Source organism: Balaenoptera borealis (genome assembly GCF_965194805.1).
Source record: "Balaenoptera borealis genome assembly, chromosome: 1".
Taxonomy (NCBI): Eukaryota; Metazoa; Chordata; class Mammalia; order Artiodactyla; family Balaenopteridae; genus Balaenoptera; species Balaenoptera borealis.
The window spans coordinates 156,889,901-156,914,964 of record NC_138860.1 but is presented as its reverse complement, the minus strand read 5'-3'; the positions used below and the strand labels follow the sequence as shown (position 1 = coordinate 156,914,964).

The window sequence follows — 25,064 nt, the reverse complement described above, 5'->3', positions numbered from 1 at the left end:
ATGCGTGGCTATAAAGGGATGACATCAGGAAGATTTTTAGGGTAATAGAATTGTTCTGTATCCTGATTATGGTACTGGTTACACAAATCTATACATGTGTTAAAATTCATAGAACTGTATACATCAAAAGAGAGAAGAGTCCTTTTTTTTTTTTACTATGTGATTTTTTAAAATACTTTTCTAAAGTTGAGGGACAAAAAAGAAGAGGAAGAATGAGCAAAAGAGACTGAGAAGGAAATACCAATGAAGTAGGAGAAAAACTAAGAGTGTGGTATCCTGGAAACCTTGTGAAGAAAATCAAGGATGAGGGAGTAATCTATATCAAATATTACTGATAATCAAGTTAGACAAGAAATGAGAAATGACAATTAGCAATGTAGAGGTCATCAGTGAATTTGATGAGAACAGATCTGGAATAGAATGGTCAACACTGGCTGAAATGGGTTTAAGAGAAAATGGGAAGAGAAAACTTGGAATTAACAAGTAAACAGGATAGGAAAGAAATAGAACAATAGTTGACAGAATTTAGTAGAGTTAAAAGAAGATAATTTTTTAAGAAGCAAGAAATAAAAGTACGGGGCTTCCCTGGTGGCGCAGTGGTTGAGAATCTGCCTGCCAATGCAGGGGACACAGGTTCGAGCCCTGCTCTGGGAAGATCCCACATGCCGCGGAGCAGCTGGGCCCGTGAGCCACAATTACTGAGCCTGCGCGTCTGAAGCCTGTGCTCCGCAACAAGAGAGGCCGCGACAGTGAGAGGCCCGTGCACCGCGATGAAGAGTAGCCCCCGCTTGCCACAACTAGAGAAAGCTCCCGCACAGAAACGAAGACCAAACACAGCCATAAATAAATAAATAAATAAATAAATAAATAAATAAATATTTTATTAAAAAAGAAATAAAAGTACGTTTATATGCTAATGGGAATATCCAATAGAGAATGAAAAGTTGATGTAGTCCAAATTATTTTGCATACAGCTTCTTTTCAGCACTTATACTATAACTAATTGTTTACACACACACACACACACACACACACACAGACTCTCCATATGGTAACCATAAAATCTGGAAACATAGGGAAATGTACCTTTCACAAGGGCTTCCTGGATCTTAAAAACACGTATATATATAAAATAAAAGTATCTATGTTTCCAGACTTTATGGATATCATACACACACAGTTGCAAATATACACAGTAATAGTGACTATCAGCTCCTTAAGGACAGCTATTATATCTTACTCATTTTTTTAGACCTAGTCCCTATGGAACAGAGTCAGTATTCAATTAAAAATATTTGCTGAATGGTTATAGTACATAATAAGTCAGTCAGATTTTTTTAAAAAAGAATTCAACTCTATGGGCCAGCTCTACAGTAAATCAACTCATTTTCCTATGAATATCCAATACAGCACTAAGTAACTCCCTGAGTTTCCTGATCAATCTGACCCACATGACTATCCTCAGTCCTACACTACCCACATGTATTAACTATGAACTTAGACAAATTCTTCTGAGTTTTCATTGCTATAAAATATAGTCCTTTTATTATAAATGTTCCATGGTTTCCTAACGTCCCAATGGGCACAAATGACAAGTTCTAAATAACAAATGACATCACCTTTAATAAAAAAAACATTATCAACCTCAAAAAGGGCTAAATATTATACCTAAAAACCTATATTCTGAAAGTGGGAAATCCTAATTCAAAACGTAACTAGATGTAGATACCAGTTTAAATGAAATGTCATATTAATTCAAGAAACAATTTTCCTATATAAAACCCCCTGCAATTACCACAAAGGAGAAAAAATATGTAGGTATACATATTTCAACTTGCCAGGTTCACTAGAAAATGTACAATTACCATCATAGGAGAGGTTTCTGCTTTGCAGAACTCTACTGTGCATTCAAAAACAGTCCTAAGAAAGGCTTCTAATCTCTTCGATTGTTAGTCAAGTGGTTTATACATGCAGGAAAAAAAAATGAAAATGAGCTAGATATATATAATATGGGAAGGAAAAAAATAAGGAAAGAAATCACCTCAACAACTCTTACTTTTCTCCTTTCCAAAAATCCCTTCTTATCATTACCCCCTTTTCTCATTCCTCCCTCCCAAAAGAAAAAAGAAGCCAGGATCCTTGCCAAACCCCACAAAAACCCTTAGGCCTCTCTCAAGCATGCAAATGTAATCTTCTACCCAGACAACACACTCCCTTTTTAATGAACTCCAAAAACAATCTGTGAATGCCCACAGAAGAGAAAAGAGGAAAATTGCAATGAAAGAAAATAAAAACAGAGATGTGGGGGAGGGTCAAGATGGATATGGCAAGTCCAGAGTTTAAATAGACATAAAAGATAATGAAGGTGAAGGGACTGTAATCAAATAAAATGGTCTGCAGTCTGTCATTTCATACAAATTAGAGTCAGAGAAATATATGAATATTCACTTGAATAAAAATCATTCATTATAGGAGTGGTCCTTCAAGTAAAAGGATCCCTGTCAAGGCCCAATGTGCTCTTTGTTCCATTTTGTAACTAAAAAACAAAAACAAAAACAATTGTGTATAGATGAAAAAGAAAAAAAAAAAATTCTACATATACACCCACCTCTGAAATAGTCAAGAGCAGGAGCAAATTTCTTCATGATATAGCCAAATACTATGTCAAAATTAGACATTCAAAGAACGTTAATAAATGACAAGAGACACTTCACTCAGTCACATGATTCAGGATCCCTGCAGATGCACATTATGATTCAGATTTGAACAGCAAACAGAGTAGGCCACAGGGTAGGGTGGGAGGACTTGAAGAAAAACGCAACGTAGGAAAGGTCGTCAAAATGAAAACTGTCTTCTTGCCTCAAAATCTGAAGAGAAGTTTTATTGGAAAAAAATAGCTTTAAACCAATTTAGGCTGAAATAATTACAACATTTTACAGTCTAACCTCTTAATGATGAATAGAATTCTTCTCCCTGCTTAAGGATCAAATTGGTTGGGCTCTACACTTGTCTGGCACCATGCTGTGGGCTATTTCCTTTAATATATAACCAATCAAAGATGTATTCAAGCTTTTGTGAGATCCAAAGCTTTGCTAACTGCATATCCTAGAGCATCATGAGGTTCTCTAAAAGGAAGCAGACAAAGCGATATACAGTGATAGCCTCCCTTGGATAAGTAATGTTGAGTAGACCCTCGTTTCTCAAAGGTAGACATTGAAACCTTTTATAATACACCAAATAGACACTTTTTCTTGTAATCTTTATAGTACTTGTCCTATAATATTTATACTAATTTTTTTCTCCCTTCAATTTATATCAGCACACTACAAGGTCACAGCTGCTTAGGGGAGTGACAAAAGAAAACAAACTCTTCAAAATACATAACTGTTAAAAACACAATAATCTATAAGTACTTACTGAAAACTAACACTGCTTTATCAGGCTTAATGATAAATGCCATCAACTAAATATACAATTTAGTATAAAACTTTATGGAGTGACTATGCTCATGTAAGGCATACGTAAACCCTATAACATTGTTATATTTATGATTCATTGGTGAAAGTAATTTTACATATTGTCACATGTTACACAGCAAAATCTATATAAATATGAGACTGATTATACAGCCTTTTAAAACCTTCCTAACAAAATGTATTAAAGTAACCAAATTAAATCAATAATTTAAGAATAAAAGAACATAAAAAACAGTACTATATGAATTAAATCTTGCTTTCATTTATTTATAACAAGTGTATCATCCAGGGCACCCACATGAGAGTACAGAAAATAAACAGAGTTAAACATTTGTTTATATTGAAAAATGACATGTATCTTTGTAATAAATCTATTTCAAGTCTATCACATTCTTTACAAAACAATATTTTGTTCATTTTCCCATATAAATCATTTTAAAGCACAAATTAATGACATAATAACTTTTAGACTACCATAGTAAAGCTGCCATAAAGAAGATATACAAATGACCAACAAGCTCATGAAAAGATGTTTAACATCATCGATCATTAAGAAAATGTAAATCAAAACCACAGTGAGATAACACTTCATACCCACTACGACAGCTATAATCAAAACAAAGGAAGATAACAAGTGCCGAGAGGATGTGGAGAAATAGGAACCCCTGTACATCGTTGGTGGGAATATAAAATGTTGTGGCTGCTGTAGAAAACAATTTGGCAGTTCCTTAAAAAGTTGAAAACAATCACCATATGACCCAGCGATTCCACTCCTAAGTATATATCCAAGAGAAATGAAAACATATTTCCATCCAGAAGCTTGTACAAAAATGCTTATATCAGCATTATTCATAATGGCTGAGAGGTGGAAACAACCCGATGTCCATAAACTGATGAGTAGATAAACTGTGGTATATCCATACGGTGTAATATTATTCAGCCATAAAAAGGCACAATGCTACAATCTGGACGAACCTCGTAAACATTAAGAGAAAGGAGCCAGACACAGAAGGTCACATATCGTATGATTCCACTTATATGAAATATCCAGAGTGAGCAAATCCACAGAGACAAAGAGCAGACTAGAGGTTTCCAGAGGATCGGGGAGATGAGTTAATTGGTATAGGGTATTCTTCTGGGTTCATGAAAAAGTTCTGAAAACAAGAGTAAGGTGGTGGTTGCACACACTGTGGATGCATCAAATGCCACTAAACTGTATCCTTTAAAATGGGTACTTATGTTGTGTGAATTTCATGTCAATTTTTAAAAAGGGAAAGCTTCTATATTTTTAAAAATTAGGACTTAAAATAGTATAGAAATATTATATGTTATATGAGGAAAAGGAACAGAGAAAGTGGACAGTAAAATAAGATCATTAACTACTGTAATGGTAATTGTGAGATTCAAAGGATACCATTTACAACTGACAAACCACAAAGTAAAAGGTTAAGTTAAAAAAAGATGATTATGGTCATGTTAAAAAGGTATAAACATAAAAATAATCACTAGAACAACAAAACAGACCTTTCCATATACCAAAAGAAATCTTAAAAGAATAACAAAGACATAGGAAAAACTCCCAGGAAATATAGTACAGCAGTAATTAAAACATAAAATAATCATACAACAGCACTGAGACCAAACATTTTAGTTACATCAATAAATGGAAATGGGCTTAATTTATTTACTGAAAGAGAAAGATTTTCAATTGGCTCATAATAAAATCTAAATCTATGCTATATACAAGAGATACATCTAAAACACAGAGATTTAGAAATACCGAAAATAAAGGAATAAGCAAAGATATAACAGGCAAATCGAAAAAATAAAAAGCAATCCTGATATCAGACAAAGCAGAATTTGGTGAAAATGATTAAATGAAACAAAGAAGAATATTTTATAATGCTAAAAGCCAAAATTAAAAAGAAGATATAACAGATCTCTATATCTATCCAGAAAAAAGACAAAAACCACCCATATAAAGCAGAAACACCAGGAGATAAAATAAGAAATTGATAGAAACCACCACTAGTGGAAAGCTTTAACAGCACTCTTAGTAAAAGACAAGTGAAGTGGACAAAAAACAAGAATGGATATAGAAAAATGTAACAATATAATCAATAAGATCTTATGGAGATATTGATATAAATAAAACACTACACTCTAATAACAGAGAATATATTTTCTTTTCAAGTGCTCATGGAATGTTCACAAAAGGTGATCAGAAAACATCAGCAAATTCCATAAAGTAGCAATATTAAAAACAACATGCTCTGACAAAGCAAGATAATTAAAGAAACAAAAAGTCCCTTTGACCTAAAAATGAAAAGGCCTTCTAAAACTCTTGAGTGAAAGGCGAAATACAAACAGAAATTAGACGATTTTGAAAAATAACACAAAACACTACATATCAAAATCTATGGGATCCATTTAAAGCACTGTTCAAAAGAAAAAAATTCATAGCATTGAACACCTATATCAATAAGAATAATGAAAGTTAATTAATTAAATTCCCATATCAAAAAGCTAGAAAAAGAACAAAAAATAAACAGGAAGAAAGCACAGTAAAGTAAATAATAACGATGAAAGCAGAAATTAATAAGGTAGAGAACAGAAATTAGCTATTGAGATTAATAAATTAAAATCCTGGCTCTTTGAAAAAAATTAACAAAATAGACTAGGTAAGAAAAAACTCCATTACAAGAGCAACAAAAAAGGCAAAATACTCAAAATAAACTTAAGAAATGTATGAAGAAACCCATAAAACACTATGGAAAGAACAAAAGTGCTTGTTCAAAGATGTATCTCATTCTTAGGATATCTTAACATCACCAAGATTTTAGTGCTCCCTAAATTAACATAATTTAATGCAACCCAAATAAAAATATCAAGCTTTTTTTCTGGAGCTAGATAAGTTGATATTATAGTTCATATGGAAAAACAGACATAAAAGAATAGCTAAGAAAACACTGAAAAAGGAAAGCTATGAGGAGAAATTACTACCAGATATAAAACTTGCAACGTCTTTAAAAGTAAAGCAGCATAGTACCAGCACATGAGTACACAGAAAGACCAATGGAATAAAACAGCATGTCCAGAAACTGACTCAATTCGCAAGTATGTGATAAAGGCGATACTTCAAATCACAAGGACAAAGATGGACTTTTTAATAAATGGTGTTGGGACAACTGAAAAAAAGATTAGATCCACTCTTCATACCATATACAAGAATAAACTTCAAATAGATCAGACATCTAAATGTAAAAGAGTGAAACTATGTAAGTACTAGAAAAAAACATGGGTAGGTTTCTCTATAATGCAGATGTAGGGAGAAGCTATAACTCAAAATCCAGATGAATAAAAGAAAATATTGTTAAATTTGGCTACATAAAAATGAAAAAATTTTTGCATGGTTCCAAACATCATAAAATCAAAAGACAGAGGAAGAGAAGAAGATGGCGGAAGAGTAAGACGCGGAGATCACCTTCCTTCCCACAGATACAGTAGAAATACATCTACACGTGGAACTGCTCCTACAGAACACCCACTGAACGCTGGCAGAAAACGTCAGACCTCCGAAAAGGCAAGAAACTCCCCATGTACTTGGGTAGGGCAAAAGAAAAAAGAAATAACAGAGACAAAAGAATAGGGACGGGACCTGCACCAGTGGGAGGGAGCCGTGAAGGAGGAAAGGTTTCCACGCACTGGGAAGCCCCTTCGCGGGCAGAGACTGCGGGTGGCAGAGGGGGGACCTTCGGAGCCACGGAGGAGAGCGCAGCCACAGGGGTGCGGAGGGCAAAGCGGAGAGACTCCCGCACAGAGGCTCGGCGCTGAGCAGCACTCACCAGCCCGAGAGGCTTGTCTGCTCACCCGCCGGGGCAGGCGGGGGCTGGGAGCTAAGGCTCGGGCTTCGGTCGGATCGCAGGGAGAGGACTGGGGTTGGCGGCGTGAACACAGCCTGAAGGGGTTAGTGCACCACAGCTAGCCGGGAGGGAGTCCAGGAAAAAGTCTGCAGCTGCCGAAGACGCAAGAGACTTTTTCTTCCCTCTTTGTTTCCTGGTGCGCAAGGAGAGGGGATTCAGAGCGCCGCCTAAACGAGCTCCAGAGACGGGCGCGAGCCGCGGCTATCAGCGCGGACCCCAGAGACGGGCATGAGATGCTAAGGCTGCTGCTGCCGCCACCAAAAAGCCTGTGTGCGAGCACAGGTTACTCTCCACACCGCCCCTCCTGGGAGCCGGTGCAGCCCGCCACGGCCAGGCTCCCGTGATCCAGTGACAACTTCCCCGGGAGAACGCACGGCGCGCCTCGGGCTGGTGCAATGTCATGCCGGCCTCTGCCGCCGCAGGCTCGCCCCGCAACCGTATCCCTCCCACCCCCCGGCCTGAGTGAGCCAGAGCCCCCGAAGGAGCTGCTCCTTTAACCCCGTTCTGTCTGGGCGGGGAACAGACGCCCTCAGGCAACCTACACGCAGAGGCGGGTCCAAATCCAAAGCTGAACCCTGGGAGCTGTGCAAACAAAGAAGAGAAAGGGAAATCTCTCCCAGCAGTCTCAGAAGCAGCGGATTAAAACTCCACAAACAACTTGATGTGCCTGCATCTGTTGAATACCTGAATAGACAACGAATCATCCCAAATTCAGGAGGTGGACTTTGGGAGTAGGATATATTAATTTTTCCCCTTTTCCTTTTTCTGTGAGTGTATATGTATATGCTTCTGGGTGAGATTTTGTCTGTATAGCTTTGCTTTATAATAGCTTTATTTTACTTCACTATATTTTATCCTCTTTCTTTCTTTCTTCCTATTTTTTCTCGCTTTTACTCTGAGCCGTGTGGATGAAAGGCTCTTGGTGCTCCAGCCAGGCATCAGGGCTGTGCCTCTGAGGTGGGAGAGCCAACTTCAGGACACTGGTCCACAAGAGACCTCCCAGCTCCACGTAATACCAAACGGCGAAAATCTCTCAGAGATCTCCATCTCAACATCAAGACCGAGCTTCACTCAACGACCAGCAAGCTACAGTGCTGGACACCCTATGCCAAACAACTAGCAAGACAGGAACACAGCCCCATCCATTAGCAGAGAGGCTGCCTAAAATCATAATAAGGCCACAGACACCCCAAAATACACCACCAGACGTGGACGTGCCCACCAGAAAGACAAGATCCAGCCTCACCCACCAGAACACAGGCACTAGTCCCCTCCACCAGGAAGCCTACACAACCCACTGAACCAACCTTAGCCACTGGGGACAGACACCAAAAACAACGGGAACTACGAACCTGCAGCCTGTGAAAAGGAGACCCCAAACACAGTAAGATAAGCAAAATGAGACAACAGAAAAACACACAGCAGATGAAGGAGCAGGGTCAAAACACACCAGACCTAACAAATGAAGAGGAAATAGGTAGTCTACCTGAAAAAGAATTCAGAATAATGATAGTAAGGATGATCCAAAATCTTGGAAATAGAATAGACAAAATGCAAGAAACATTTAACAAGGACGTAGAAGAACTAAAGAGGAACCAAGCAATGATGAAAAACACAATAAATGAAATTAAAAATACTCTAGATGGGATCAATAGCAGAATAACTGAGGCAGAAGAAAGGATAAGTGACCTGGAAGATAAAATGGTGGAAATAACTACTGCAGAGCAGGATAAAGAAAAAAGAATGAAAAGAACTGAGGACAGTCTCAGAGACCTCTGGGACAACATTAAACGCACCAACATTCGAATTATAGGGGTCCCAGAAGAAGAAGAGAAAAAGAAAGGGACTGAGAAAATATTTGAAGAGATTATAGTTGAAAACTTCCCTAACATGGGAAAGGAAATAGTTAATCAAGTCCTGGAAGCGCAGAGAGTCCCATACAGGATAAATCCAAGGAGAAACACGCCAAGACACATATTAATCAAACTGTCAAAAATTAAATATAAAGAAAACATATTAAAAGCAGCAAGGGAAAAACAACAAATAACACACAAGGGAATCCCCATAAGGTTAACAGCTGATCTTTCACCAGAAACTCTGCAAGCCAGAAGGGAGTGGCAGGATATACGTAAAGTGATGAAGGAGAAAAACCTACAACCAAGATTAATCTACCCAGCAAGGATCTCATTCAGATTTGATGGAGAAATTAAAACCTTTACAGACAAGCAAAAGCTGAGAGAGTTCAGCACCACCAAACCAGCTTTACAACAAATGCTAAAGGAACTTCTCTAGGCAAGAAACACAAGAGAAGGAAAACACCTACAATAACAAACCCAAAACATTTAAGAAAATGGGAATAGGAACATACATATTGATAATTACCTTAAATGTAAATGGATTAAATGCTCCCACCAAAAGACACAGACTGGCTGAATGGATACAAAAACAAGACCCGTATATATGCTGTCTACAAGAGACCCACTTCAGACCTAGGAACACATACAGACTGAAAGTGAGGGGATGGAAAAAGATATTCCATGCAAATGGAAATCAAAAGAAAGCTGGAGTAGCAATTCTCATATCAGACAAAACAGACTTTAAAATAAAGACTATTACAAGAGACAAAGCAGGACACTATATAATGATCAAGGGATCGATCCAAGAGGAAGGTATAACAATTGTAAATATTTATGCACCCAACATAGGAGCACCTCAACACATAAGGCAAATACTAACAGCCATAAAACAGGAAATCGACAGTAACACAATCATAGTAGGGGACTTTAACACCCCACTTTCACCAATGGACAGATCATCCAAAATGAAAATAAATATGGAAACACAAGCTTTAAATGATACATTAAACAAGATGGACTTAATTGATATTTATAGGACATTCCACCCAAAAACAACAGAATACACATTTTTCTCAAGTGCTCATGGAACATTCTCCAGGATAGATCATATCTTGGGTCACATCAAGCCTTGGTAAATTTAAGAAAATTGAAATCGTATCAAGTATCTTTTCCGACCACAACGCTATGAGACTAGATATCAATTACAGGAAAATATCTGGAAAAAATACAAACACATGGAGGCTACACAATACACTACTTAATAACGAAGTGAACACTGAAGAAATCCAAGGGGAAATCAAAAAATACCTGGAAACAAATGACAATGGAGACACGACGACCCAAAACCTATGGGAGGCAGCAAAAGCAGTGCTAAGAGGGAAGTTTATAGCAATACAAGCCTACCTCAAGAAACAGGAAACATCTCGAATAAACAACCTAACCTTGCACCTGAAGCAATTAGAGAAAGAAGAACCAAAACACCCCAAAGCTAGCAGAAGGAAAGAAATCATAAAGATCAGATCAGAAATAAATGAAAAAGAAATGAAGGAAACAATAGCAAAAATCAATGAAACTAAAAGCTGGTTCTTTGAGAAGATAGACAAAATTGATAAACCATTAGCCAGACTCATCAAGAGAAAAAGGGAGAAGACTCAAATCAATAGAATTAGAAATGAAAAAGGAGAAGTAACCACTGACACTGCAGAAATACAAATGATCATGAGAGATTACTACAAGCAACTCTATGCCAATAAAATGGACAACCTGGAAGAAATGGACAGATTCTTAGAAATGCACAACCTGCCCAGACTGAACCAGGAAGAAATAGAAAATATGAACAGACCAATCACAAGCACTGAAATTGAAACTGTGACTAAAAATCTTCCAACAAACAAAAGCCCAGGACCAGATGGCTTCACAGGCGAATTCTATCAAACATTTAGAGAAGAGCTAACACCTATCCTTCTCAAACTCTTCCAAAATATTGCAGAGGGAGGAACACTCCCAAACTCATTCTACGAGGCCACCATCACCCTGATACCAAAACCAGACAAAGATGTCACAAAGAAAGAAATCTACAGGCCAATATCACTGATGAACATAGATGCAAAAATCCTCAACAAAATACTAGCAAACAGAATCCAACAGCACATTAAAAGGATCACACACCATGATCAAGTGGGCTTTATCCCAGGAATGCAAGGATTCTTCAATATACGCAAATCAATCAACGTGATACACCATATTAACAAATTGAAGGATAAAAACCATATGATCATCTCAATAGATGCAGAGAAAGCTTTCGACAAAATTCAACACCCATTTATGATAAAAGCCCTGCAGAAAGTAGGCATAGAGGGAACTTTCCTCAACATGATAAAGGCCATATATGACAAACCCACAGCCAACATTGTCCTCAATGGTGAAAAACTGAAACCATTTCCACTAAGATCAGGAACAAGACAAGGTTGCCCACTCTCACCACTATTATTCAACATAGTTTTGGAAGTGTTAGCCACAGCAATCAGAGAAGAAAAAGAAATAAAAGGAATCCAAATCGGAAAAGAAGAAGTAAAGCTGTCACTGTTTGCAGATGACATGATACTATACATAGAGAATCCTAAGGATGCTACCAGAAAACTACTAGAGCTAATCAATGAATTTGGTAAAGTAGCAGGATACAACATTAATGCACAGAAATCTCTTGCATTTCTATACACTAATGATGAAAAATCTGAAAGTGAAATTAAGAAAATACTCCCGTTTACCATTGCAACAAAAAGAATAAAATATCTAGGAATAAACCTACCTAAGGAGACAAAAGACCTGTATGCAGAAAATTATAAGACACTGATGAAAGAAATTAAAGATGATACAAATAGATGGAGAGATATACCATGTTCTTGGATTGGAAGAATCAACATTGTGAAAATGACTCTACTACCCAAAGCAATCTACAGATTCAATGCAATCCCTATCAAACTACCAATGGCATTTTTCACAGAACTAGAACAAAAAATTTCACAATTTGTATGGAGACACAAAAGACCCTGAATAGCCAAAGCAATCTTGAGAACGAAAAATGGAGCTGGAGGAATCAGGCTCCCTGACTTCAGACTATATTACAAAGCTACAGTAATCAATATAGTTTGGTACTGGCACAAAAACAGAAATATAGATCAATGGAACAGGATAGAAAGCCCAGAGATAAACCCACGCACATATGGTCACCTTATCTTTGATAAAGGAGGCAAGCATATACAGTGGAGAAAAGACAGCCTCTTCAATAAGTGGTGCTGGGAAAATTGGACAGATACATGTAAAAGTATGAAATTAGAACACTCCCTGACACCATACACAAAAATAAACTCAAAATGGATTAAAGACCTAAGTGTAAGGCCAGACACTATCAAACTCTTAGAGGAAAACATAGGCAGAACACTCTATGACATAAATCACAGCAAGATTCTTTTTGACCCAGCTCCTAGAGAAATGGAAATAAAAACACAAATAAACAAATGGGACTAATCAAACTTAAAAGCTTTTGCACAGCAAAGGAAACCATAAACAAGACCAAAAGACAACCCTCAGAATGGAAGAAAATATTTGCAAATGAAGCAACTGACAAAGGATTAATCTCCTAGATTTACAAGCAGCTCATGCAGCTCAATAACAAAAAAACGAACAACCCAATCCAAAAATGGGCAGAAGACCTAAATAGACATTTCTCCAAAGAAGATATACAGATTGCCAACAGACACATGAAAGAATGCTCAACATCATTAATCATTAGAGAAATGCAAATCAAAACTACAATGAGATATCATCTCACACCGGTCAGAATGGCCATCATCAAAAAATCTAGAAAAAATAAATGCTGGAGAGGGTGTGGAGGAAAGGGAACACTCTTGCACTGTTGGTGGGAATGTAAATTGATACAGCCACTATGGAGAACAGTATGGAGGTTCCTTAAAAAACTAAAAACAGAACTACCATACGACCCAGCAATCCCACTACTGGGCATATACCCTGAGAAAACCATAGTTCAAAAAGAGTCATGTACCAAAATGTTCATTGCAGCTCTATTTACAATAGCCAGGACATGGAAGCAACCTAAGTGTCCATCATCGGATGAAGATGTGGCACATATATACAATGGAATATTACTCAGCCATAAAAAGAAATGAAATGGAGGTATTTGTAATGAGGTGGATGGAGTTAGAGTCTGTCATACAGAGTGAAGTAAGTCAGAAAGAGAAAAACAAATACAGTATGCTAACACATATATATGGAATCTAAGGGGAAAAAAAAAAGGCCATGAAGAACCTAGTGGCAAGACAGGAATAAAGACACAGACCTACTAGAGAATGGACTTGAGGATATGGGGAGGGGGAGGGGTGAGATGTGACAGGGTGAGAGAGTGTCATGGACATATATACACTACCAAATGTAAGATAGATAGCTAGTGGGAAGCAGCCGCATAGCACAGGGAGATCAGCTCGGTGCTTTGTGACCACCTAGAGGGGTGGGGTGGGGAGGGTGGGAGGGAGAGAGATGCAAGAGGGAAGAGATATGGGAACATATGTATGTGTATAACTGATTCACTTTGTTATAAAGCAGAAGCTAACACACCATTGTAAGGCAATTATACTTCAATAAAGATGTTTAAAAAAAAAAATCATCCAAAAATGCACACTCAGAATAAAAATTGCAAATGATATGCCAGTGTGTATAATGGAGAAATTGGAAATCTTCCTCCCACCTCAATCTCATTCCCCATAGTTAGCCACAGTGAACACTGGTATCACTGTTAATTTTTCTCAGTATATAATAAACTATACAGTAATTATAACTATCAAAAAAAAAATCAAAAGACAAATGACACTTCTAATAAAAATCAATTTAATTTTCTCTACCTATTCTTCACTCCTCTCCTAGGTGCCTGGTACATAGTAAGCACTTAATAAATAATGATAAATGAAATTATCATTATCATCCAGCTTAGATTCCTTGGTCCATTATTTTAATTGCTCTTTTGTCAATATCCTAAAACCTGTTACTCAACTATCTTTATTTGACAGCTACCAGGCAAAACCTTAATCCTAGAACTATTTGCCTTCTCCATACCTGATTGACAGACACTGATGAGTAAAAAATCACACATTTAGATTGACTGGTGCTATTGAAAATTCAGGTTCACCAATTCTATTTGAGCTCACAATATTGTCAGGCATTCTTATTATGTTTTCTTCATCAGCCTCTTCTCCCATTCTCAGCATCAAACCTCATCCTCTTTCTTCAAAATGTCACTTGTTATCTACACTTGGATGCGGCATAGATATTTCAAATTCAACATGTTAAAGACTAAATTCAACATCTTTCCCACCCAGCACTTCCCTCAACTATCCAAATACTTTCCCTCCTTTCTCCAGCCCCCTTACCTTGGTAATGGCACCACCATAAGGCCAGAAACCTGGCAGTCATCCTTGTCTCCAACTGCTGCCTTACCAGCAACCTTCCCAATATCAGATCAATCATCAAATCATGTTCATTACTTTCCATGTACGTGTAGAATCCAACCACTTTTTTCATGGGTTCCATGAGCCCAGATAAATATTATTTTCTAACAGCTTATAGTTTTTCAAAACCCACCTCCCTGCCTCCACTCTTACCCTAATTCTAATTCTTTCTCCAAACTGCAGTTAGCTTTCTAATTGGCTTAAGACTCTAACAAGGCCCTCTTTGATCTGACCCTAGCCAAACTCTTCAACTTTACTAAATTTCTTTCAGTCTCAAACATGTCACTCTCTCACCTCCAGGACTTTGCAAACACTATTCTCTCTACTTGAGATACTTCCCTTATACTTCTTAATCTGGTTAACTCTTATTCAAACTTCAGGTTTCAAATACAACATCACTTACTCTGGGCTCTATCTTATTTCTCAGAATAGTTAAGAGCCTGATGTCATTTGTTTCCTACCCTGTACTGTCCCTGCCCTCAAGGAACTTACAATGTAATGTAAATAAACACATAAGAAAGGAGTCTTTTTTTTTTTCTAAATGTGGGAGTCACAGAGAAGGTGACATCTGAATAGTTTTAAAGAATGAAGAGATGTCTGGCAGAATGATGAGGATACTACGCCCTCTCTTCCCCACAAAATACATACACCGGGAGGGAAAGATGTGAGAGGATGGTATCCAAACAGATATATGAACATGTACATGTGCAGGGCATGAGGAAGACGTGAAGGAGGGAGGTCAGGGACAAGTAATTCTGTATTATAGTTCAGTATTTCCCAAGGGTGGTCTGCAGACCATCTGCTTCAGAATAACCAGGCATTAGATTTAATCAATCAGAATCTCTGGAATTGGGTACCCAGTAATATGCAATTGTGGGTAATAACCCAAGAGATCTTATGCACATCAACGTTTAAGAATTGTAGGTAATAATTTTTTTTAATAGAGAGAAACTGACCTTTATCCTAAAAAGGGTCACTTAAGTAGTTTAACTTTTTATATAAATATAAAGAAAGCTGGAAGATTTGTTTAGTGATTAGAGTTTAGCAAAATACCTTGAGATTCAATGATAGATAACACACTCCATCCCTGGTTATCCGGGAGAATTAATTGGCTTAAACAAACCAAGACTTTCTGGGAGGAACTCCGTAAGAGGCCTTTTGCATTTGGATGGTAGGGGAAAAATTGCTTAATTCATGGGGGATTCTCATAAAAAGACATTGATTGTGGGCTCTGCATTGAGAGGGTACTCAAACTCAGCTAGGCACTTCTCTGTGACAACAGAGTCTCATAAAAGAATGGATTGTGTTGTATGCCTGAAAGGATTGGGAACTAAAAGTATATAAAGAGGGATACCGTAAGTCAACTGGAACACTGAGAGAGTAAATTTTCCATGGAATCATCATCATCTGAAAGGAGCTTACCAGCTTTTGCCAAAACTTTTTGCCAGTGAAATTTTGCTGTTTGGTGACCAGCAGCACCAGATGATGGAAATGACTATTTGACACCTGTACCACCTAGTAACAAAGAACAACAATAATACCAGACTGAGAATCACCAAGATTCCTCCCTGCTTAGAAGTGGGAATCAGATACACCTTCTGTTTAAAATGAACAAACCCTTTGAAGCTTTCAGACAATACAGTGGAAAGGGAAATGCCTGTATTTCAGATATTATGTGGGAAAGGGTGATATTCTGCTAAATATAGCATATAGGGACTTGGGTTGGCTTTAATTTGTTAGAGAATAAGACCCAGACTGCATTTTCACTTTGAGTTTTATGAAGCAGATCACACCAGTTGTATGTAAAAGATTTAGCAGAGTCTGGATCACTGCAATTAACCAATAAATGGTAGTCATTGTGGTGGTTATTATTTTAGAGGACGAGAGAAACAAAGGTGGTTATAACATTTATAGTCTGAATATTAGGGAGAATGATCACTAACAGGGAAATTAGGAGAAAGATCAGAGTTTGTGGGGAATAACTGGCTTAACACACACACACGCTGAGTTTGGGGTAGAATAAAGGCATCCAAATAGAGACATTCATTTGCTTAAGATGCAACTTCCTATCATGTCTGCTGGTTGAAATCTTGTCCTTCCTCTACCTCGTTTTACCTTCCAGCTTCCTTTCTGCCCCTACACCTTTGCAATTATTCTCGCCTTCTCAATCCTGTAGTACATTTATATTTCTGCTATTACTCTTATTACATTCTATTTTATATCATAATTATTTTTCTACATATACGTCTTGTCAACTAGATTGTGAGTTCCTTGAGAGCAGGGAGAGATTAAAGTCAGGTAGATTGTTTTCGTTTTTCCCAAAGGATCTTGCTGGTGGTTGGTACTTTACAAATCTATCAGCAGCAATCAAGGGAAGCATTCAGTACTCTGTGTGCTCTAGATACAACACCTAAACTTCCACATCACTGTTCGCAGGATGAACAGAAGGAACCAAGGATTGTGTGATCCTAGCAAGATTCATGATGCTCCCATTGTTCAACACTCACAACTTCCACTAATCGCCTTGAGACCTTCAAGACTAATCTCATAATGCCCTTTATGCCCCACCACTCCAAGGAGTCCAGAGCTCCTAGGTCATCCCTCAATGCCCAGATTCTAATCCCTATAGGTCTCTACGAGCAATGAGACAATTCTCCACATGCCTCAGCACCACTTATTCCCCTTCCCTGCTCTATTTTTCTCCACAGTGTTTACCACCACCTGACTATTTAACTGTCTGTGTCCTGACTCTTAAGTGTAAATTCCATGAGTGCAGAGATTTTTTTGGTCTGTTTTGTTCATTGCTGTAACTCCAGAACCTAGAATAGTACCTGGTTCCTGGTAGGGCTCAATGGATACGTGCAGAATAAATAAATGGATACATATTTGTTAATTCAGTCAACAAATATTTCAGTGCCTATAATACATCCCTAGGATACATTAATGAACAAGAAAGGCATGGCCCCAATCCTCACGAAGATTATAGTTTAGGTGAAAAGATGACATTAAACAAATACTACATAATTATGCATAATTATGAGAAATGCTCTGAAGGATAGGATATGTAATAGGGAGAATTAATCTAGTGGGATATGAAGGGGGATTCCAAGCTAGATCCTGAAGAAATACATTTAAGCAAAGACTAAAGAATAGGTAGGAATTAGGTGAGCAGAGAAGAGCAAAAGAAGATTCCAAATAAAAAGAATGTGCCAGGGCTTCCCTGGTGGTGCAGTGGTTAAGAATCCGCCTGCCAATGCAGGTGACATGGGTTCGAGCCCTGGTCGGGGAAGATCCCACATGCCGCGGAGCAACTAAGCCCGTGCACCACAACTACTGAGCCTGTGCTCTAGAGCCTGCGAGCCACAACTACTGAGCCCACGTGCCACAACTACTGAAGCCCGCGCACCTAGAGCCCGTGCTCCGCAACAAGAGAAACCACCACAATGAGAAGCCCGTGCACCACAACAAAGAGTAGCCCCTGCTCGCCGCAACTAGAGAAAGCCCGCGCACAGCAACAAAGACCCAGCACAGCCAAAAAAACAAACAAATAAATAAATAAATAAAATCTTTAAAAAAAAAAATGTGCCAAGACCCTAAAAAGGAACATAGGCATTTATTTAGCAGCTTTATTGAGAAAAAATTAACATGCAATAAACTGTACCTATTTAAAGTGTACAATAGGTTACGTTTGACATATTAAGTTTGACATAAGTTTTGACATACATACATGAAACCATCATCACAATTAAGATAATGAACATATCCATCTCCGCCTTGGCACATAATCTGTAATTACTCAACTAATATTTATTGGTATCTAACCATGTGTCAGGCCCTGAGTATACACTGGTATATGATCCCTGCCCTTTGGTACTTAAAGTTCAATAGGTATCTGGTTCAAGGAAGCAAAAGAAAGCCAGTGTAACAATGTCTGGGAAAGTAGGCAGAGGCCATACTTGCAAGGTCTCGCAGACCGTATTTTGATCTTAATACAAAGAGTAATGGGAAGCAAGCAGGCAGGGACTCAGTCCATGCTGGACTTGAACAGGAAGGTTTAAGAATGTTTTAAGTAGGGCAGTGACATGATCACATTTGTCTTTTCAGAAAGATCATGCTGACAAAAATGTGAAGAATAGGTAAGTGAAAGTCAAGAGTAGCTTCTGGAGGAACCAGTTAAGCAAGTGCAACAGTCCTGGCCAGACATGATGGTAGTTTGGCCAAGGGTAGTGGTAGTAGAAAGGATAAGTTTTAGACTGATTCAAGAGATTTAGGAAGCAAGACAATCAGGACTTAGTGGTGAATTAGATATGATGGGTAAGGAAAATGGAGGAGTCAAGGATTATTCTCAGTTTTCTGGCTAAACAATTAGTTGGATGTGATGTCACTACCAAGACAGGGGACTCTAGAGGAAGAAGAGTTTGACAGAAACAATGAGTTCAGTCTTGGACATAGTGAGGCTGATGATCTAAAGAGATACGTAAGTGGACATACCCAGAAGGCAGTTAATTATACCAAGGTTGGATAGAATAGAAACAGACTGCAAAGGTGACTGAGAAAGGGTGACTAGGCAAAGAAAAGAAATAAAAGGCATTCAAGCTGGGAGGGAAGAAGTAAAACTACTATCTCTATTTACAGATGGAATGATCTTATATATAGAAAACCCTAAGGAACCTACACAAAAACTATTAGAGATAAATAAACAAGTTCAGCAAGGTTACGAGATCAATACACAAAAATCAATTGTACTTATATGCACTTGCACCGAACAATGACATTTTAAAAAGCAATCAAAGATATAAAACCTTACCATTACCCCAGGAAGTTTTCTCATGCCCCTTACCAGTCAATCCCCTCCAGAGGCAACCAGTGTTCTGATTTTTCTTTAAATGATTGATTAGTTTTGCCTATTTTAGAACTTCCTATAATAAAATCAAACAACATGCACTCTTTTGAGTGAGGCTTTTTTCACATAGCATAATATTTTTGAGATGTACTCATGTTGTTGCACATATCAGTAGTTTGCTCTTTTTTTAAAAAATTATTGTCAAACAAAGCTGACTTTATTTTTTTTTTTTATTGGAGTATAGTTGCTTTACACTGCTGTGTCAGTTTCAATACAGCAAAGTGAATCAGCCATACGTACACATATATCCCCTCTTTTTTAGATTCCCTTCCCATTTAGGTCACCACTGAGCAGAGTTCCCTGTGCTATATAGTAGGTTCTCATTAGTTATCTGTTTTATACATAGTAGTGTATATATGTCAATCCCAATCTCCCAGTTCATCTCACCCCCCAGTTTGCTCCTTTTTATTGCTGAGTAGTAGTCCATTGTATGAATATAACAGTTTATTTAGCCATCCTTCTGTTCATGCACAACAAGGCTGTTTCCAGTTTGGGGCTATTACAACTAAAGCTGCCATGAACATTCTTGTACGTGGTTTTTGTTGACATTTTTTTTTTTTTTTTTGGCTGCGCCAGGTCTTAGTTGCGGCATGCGGGATCTTCATCACTGCATGTGGGATCTTTAGTTGCGGCATGCAGACTCTTAGTTGCAGCACACAGACTCTTAGTTGGGGCATGTGGACTTAGTTGCAGCATGCATGAGGGATCTAGTTCCCCGACCATGGATCGAACCCGGGCCCCCTGCATTGGCAGTGTGGAGTCTTACCCACTGGACCACCAGGGAAGTCCCTTTGTTGACATTTTTGAAATGTGCTTTCATTTATTTTGAGTAAATACTTGAGTGGAATTTCTGATCATAGGGTAGGTGTATCTGTAGACCATTGTCCAAAGTGGTTATACCATTTTATATTCCCAAAAATAATGTATAAGACTTCTGATTGCTCCACATCCTTACCAATATTTGGCTTTTTAATTTTAGCCATTCTGGTGGGAACGCAGTAATACTATCTCATTGTGGTTTTAATTTACACTTCCCTGATGACTAATAATGTTGAGTGCTTTTTATTGTGCTTATTAGCCATTTGTATAGCATAATCTTTGTGATGTGTTTGTTTACATCTTTTGCCCATATTATATTGGGTTGCTTGTCTTATTACTGAATTGCAAGAGTTCTTTATATATCTCGATACCAATCTTTAGTCAACATATGTTTGGCAAATATTATCCCAGGTGACAAGTATTTATGGACTGGGTTGCTTATAGTTTTTAAGTAATGTTACAGAACTTCTCTCTTTGAAATCAAACAGATTTGGATTTAAATCCTGGCTTTACCTATAACTAGCTGTGGGAATTTGAGCAAGGTATTTAACTTTGGGGGCATTTTTTTCCATCTGTAAAACAGAGACACCACTTACCTTTATAGGGTTGTTGTGATGATTTAGACAATGGATTTAGACATATCTGGCATATAAAAGGTTTTCAATAAATGCTAGTTCCATTCTTTTCTGATTTTAGTTCTACGATAATATGGCAATTGCTGCCTTAAATAGCGGAACTGCAATTCTTACACTGTAAAACTCTATAAAAATTTGAATTTTCACAATGGTAAAAATCATTGCAATAGTGGAAACCATAAAGAATTAGGGCTCCTGGGAAGAGAGTAATGTATCTTTCTTTTATTCTAGTTCAGTAACATATTCAAAATAAGGCTGAACCTAAAAGTAGCTAAATCAAATGAAATTCATCTGGAGGTAAAATTGAAAAGAATAAGGTGAAAAATTCAAATTGTGTTGTGCTAAGTCATCTGTTATAGCATGTGGAAAATTTAAATAACATGCTATTGCAAATACAATTGTACTAAATCCCATCTACGCCAGAGTTAGTTGTATTTCATCTCTTACAGAAATTCACATAAAAATAGGTTTAACCCAAAAACATTTTTACGGAATAACTTCAACATAATAATGTTTATGTAAAAGTTGTGTTAATAACTTACTATAAATAAGCTAATTCAGTTCTAGTAATTACTATAATTGTTATTATACAGTACAGAACTTGCTTTATTGTTCCTATATTTATTTGTTGCTATAAAAAATTTCAGGTTCTGGATCTAAATTCTGCCCCCTTGGTTTACTAGTCAAGCAAGTTAACTCTTCTAAATCTCATTTCTTTCATTTGTAAAATGGAGATGGTAATATTATCTATCTTATATCACTGCTATGAGGATTAAGTAAGTGTATAAAGCCCTTAGCACAGAATACTTTTAGCATATAGTAAGCGATCAATAATATTAGTTATTTGTTATTGTTGTTTACTATGTTATTATTGTTTATTATGTCTTACTTGCAAGATATAAATCTTTCCAAACAGTAAATCCACAGTGGTCTGTGAAAATGAAAATATTGGGAAGCACGGCACTGAAATGAGCTCTTCAATTCATCTCCCACTCCCACTTCCAGCCCTGTGCCACTGCCTTAAGCTAGCCACTTCTCTCACTTTTTCTATCTATTACAATAGCCTTCTACGTTCATTCTTTATTGTCACCAATCCATTCTCCACACTGAGGCGAGAATGATCTATCTCAAGATCAAACCTGGCCATGTCACCACCCTTGTTATTAAAAAGCTTGTATGGCTTCCCATCTATCTACAGCAGAGGCCATAAACTGATAGCCTATGGGTTGAGTAAAAAATAAAGATGAAGGGTTTTTTTTCCCCAGACACACAGGTGCTTTGAAAATATGATTTCATATTAAAAATATGGATATGTAACTTCTCTTCAAAAAATTAGAAAATTCAGCAACACTAGGCCCAAATTTCCACATAGAAAACTGTGCTGGAGCAGAGGACAGGACACCTAGATAAGACAGGGCATATGTGATTTGTGATTTCCAGTTTACCACAGTCCTTATCCACTTCAATTCATTCAAGTACCTTACGTGCCTGGCTCCCCATAAACAACTGAATTTGTACTGCCTGCTTTACAGGGTATATTCTAAACTCCTTAGAAAGACATACCCTTGATGATCTGGGTTCAAGTTAAATTTCCTCTCAATTCCCATCATCTCTCTTATGCTTTCCCTTTACACATGTGCTATAGTCATCACTTCTCAAAAACACCACATTGTTTCACACATTCTTTTACCTTGTAAGCTGTACATTTAGTTCCTTCTGCTTGGAATGTCCTTCCCAAATTTGTTTCCCCAGGAAATGAATGCTTCTACTCCTCCAAATGAGATAATGCATGTAGCACAGAGGCGGGCATATAGTAACCTCTCATTAAATATCCTTACAACAATTCTAAGAGGTGGGTATTATGACCCTATATTAGAGACAAGGATGTTGTTGCCTAAATAAAGTAAGTAACTTAATCAAGACCAAGGAGCTAGTGACACATTTGGAATTTCTTTTTCTCACTGTTGATAAGATTTTTTTTTATCCAATTGTTTTTTTCTTAATTGAAGTATAGTTGATTTATAATATTGTGTTACTTTCTAGTGTATAGTGAAGTGACTGAGTTATACATATATATGTATTGTTTTTCATATTCTTTTCCATTATGGATTATTACAGGATATTAAATATAGTTCCCTGTGCCATACAGTAGGACCTTGTTATCTATTTTACATATAGTAGTTTTTTTGTTTTTGTTTTTTTAATATTTATTTATTTATTTGGCTGCGCCAGGTCTTACTGCGGCACGCAGGATCTTCATTACCATGTGCGGGATTTCCTTGTGGCGTGCAGGATCTTCGTTGCAGCACACGGGATCTTTAGTTGCGCACGCGAGACCTAGTTCCCTGACAAGGGATCGAACCTGGGCCCCCTCCATTGGGAGCACAGAGTCTTAACCACTGGACCACCAGGGAAGTCCCTACATATAGTAGTTTGTATCTTTAATCCCATACTCCTAATTTATCCCTTCCCCCTGCTTTCCCCCTTGGCAACCACAAGCCTGTTCTCTATTTCTGTGAGTCTGTTTCTGTTTCAAAGATAAGTTCATTTGTGTCCTATTTTAGTTTCCACATAAAAGTGATATCACATGGTATCTGTCTTTCTCTTTCTGACTTATTTCACTTAGGATGATAATCTCTAGGTCCATCCAAGTTGTTGCAAATGGGACTATTTCATTCTTTTTTATGGCTGAGTAGTATTCCATTGTGTGTGTGTGTGTGTGTGTGTGTGTGTGTGTGTGCGCCACATCTTCTTTATCCATTCATCTGTCGATGGACATGTAGGTTGCTTCCATGTCTTGGCTGTTGTAAATAGTGCTGCTATGAATACTTGGGGTACTTGTATCTTTTCAAATTAGAGTTTTCTCTAGATATATGCACAGGATTGGGATTGCTGGATCATATGGTAACTGTATGTTTAGTTTTTTGAGGAACCTCCATACTGTTTTCCAGAGTGGCTGCACCAATTTACATTCCTAACAGCAGTGTAGGAGGGTACCCTTTATTCCATGCCCTCTGCAGCATTTGTTATTTGTAGACTTTGTAATAATGGTCATTCTGACCAGTGTGAGATGGTACCTCATTATAGTTTTGATTTGTATTTCTCTAATAATTAGTGTTCTTGAGGATCTTTTCATGTGGTCATTGGCCATCTCTATGTCTTCTTTGGAGAAATATCCATTTAGGTCTTCTGCCCATTTTTGATTGGGTTGTTTGCTTTTCTGTTATTGAGCTGTATGAGCTATTTGCATATTTTGGAAGTTAAGCCCTTGTCAGTCACATCATTTGCAAATACTTTTTCCCATCCCATAGGTTGTCTTTTCATTTTGTTTATGGTTTCCTTTACTGTGCAAAAGCTTGTAAGTTTGATTAGGTCTCATTTGTTTATTTTGCTCTGTTGTTGGAAAAGTTCTCTGGAAGGATGTTCAGATGACTTTTACCTTTTTTCGCTGTACTTTTATATTTTGTTGTAATTAATTAGTATGTAATTTTTTAAAAAACAAAGCTATTTTAAGAAATAATTCTTTTTGAATCCTCAAGAGTAAAGGGATTAATCATAATCCCTCCCATCTCACTCAAAAACATACCGAATCACATTTAGGAAGTAAATATTTAAGTCCTAAGAATAGGTAACTACATAAATTAGAAGACAGTTTTAATTTTAAAAAGACATGTTATATACTCAATGTCCCTGAAATAATTTCTTATTAAGTTAAAAATGACTGGAGAATTGCCAATACTTATAGCACAGTACTGAACTTACATTATTTCACATGATTATTGAAAAGTAATTACATTTATCTCATAATACAGCAATCGTTTTCTTCAGAGATCATATATATTTCACATCCACTCTAGATTCAATTTTTTTTTAAAAAAAGACACATTTAGCAGTGTGTAGGGAATTCCCTGGTGGCGCAGTGGTTAAGAATCC

General features: G+C 37.3%; 1 protein-coding gene across 1 annotated transcript in view; it reads right to left on the bottom strand.

Moving 5' to 3' along the window:
* Window positions 1-25,064, bottom strand: part of ZSWIM5 (zinc finger SWIM-type containing 5) — a 260,279-nt gene that overhangs the window by 188,043 nt on the left and 47,172 nt on the right. The window lies entirely within an intron of this gene.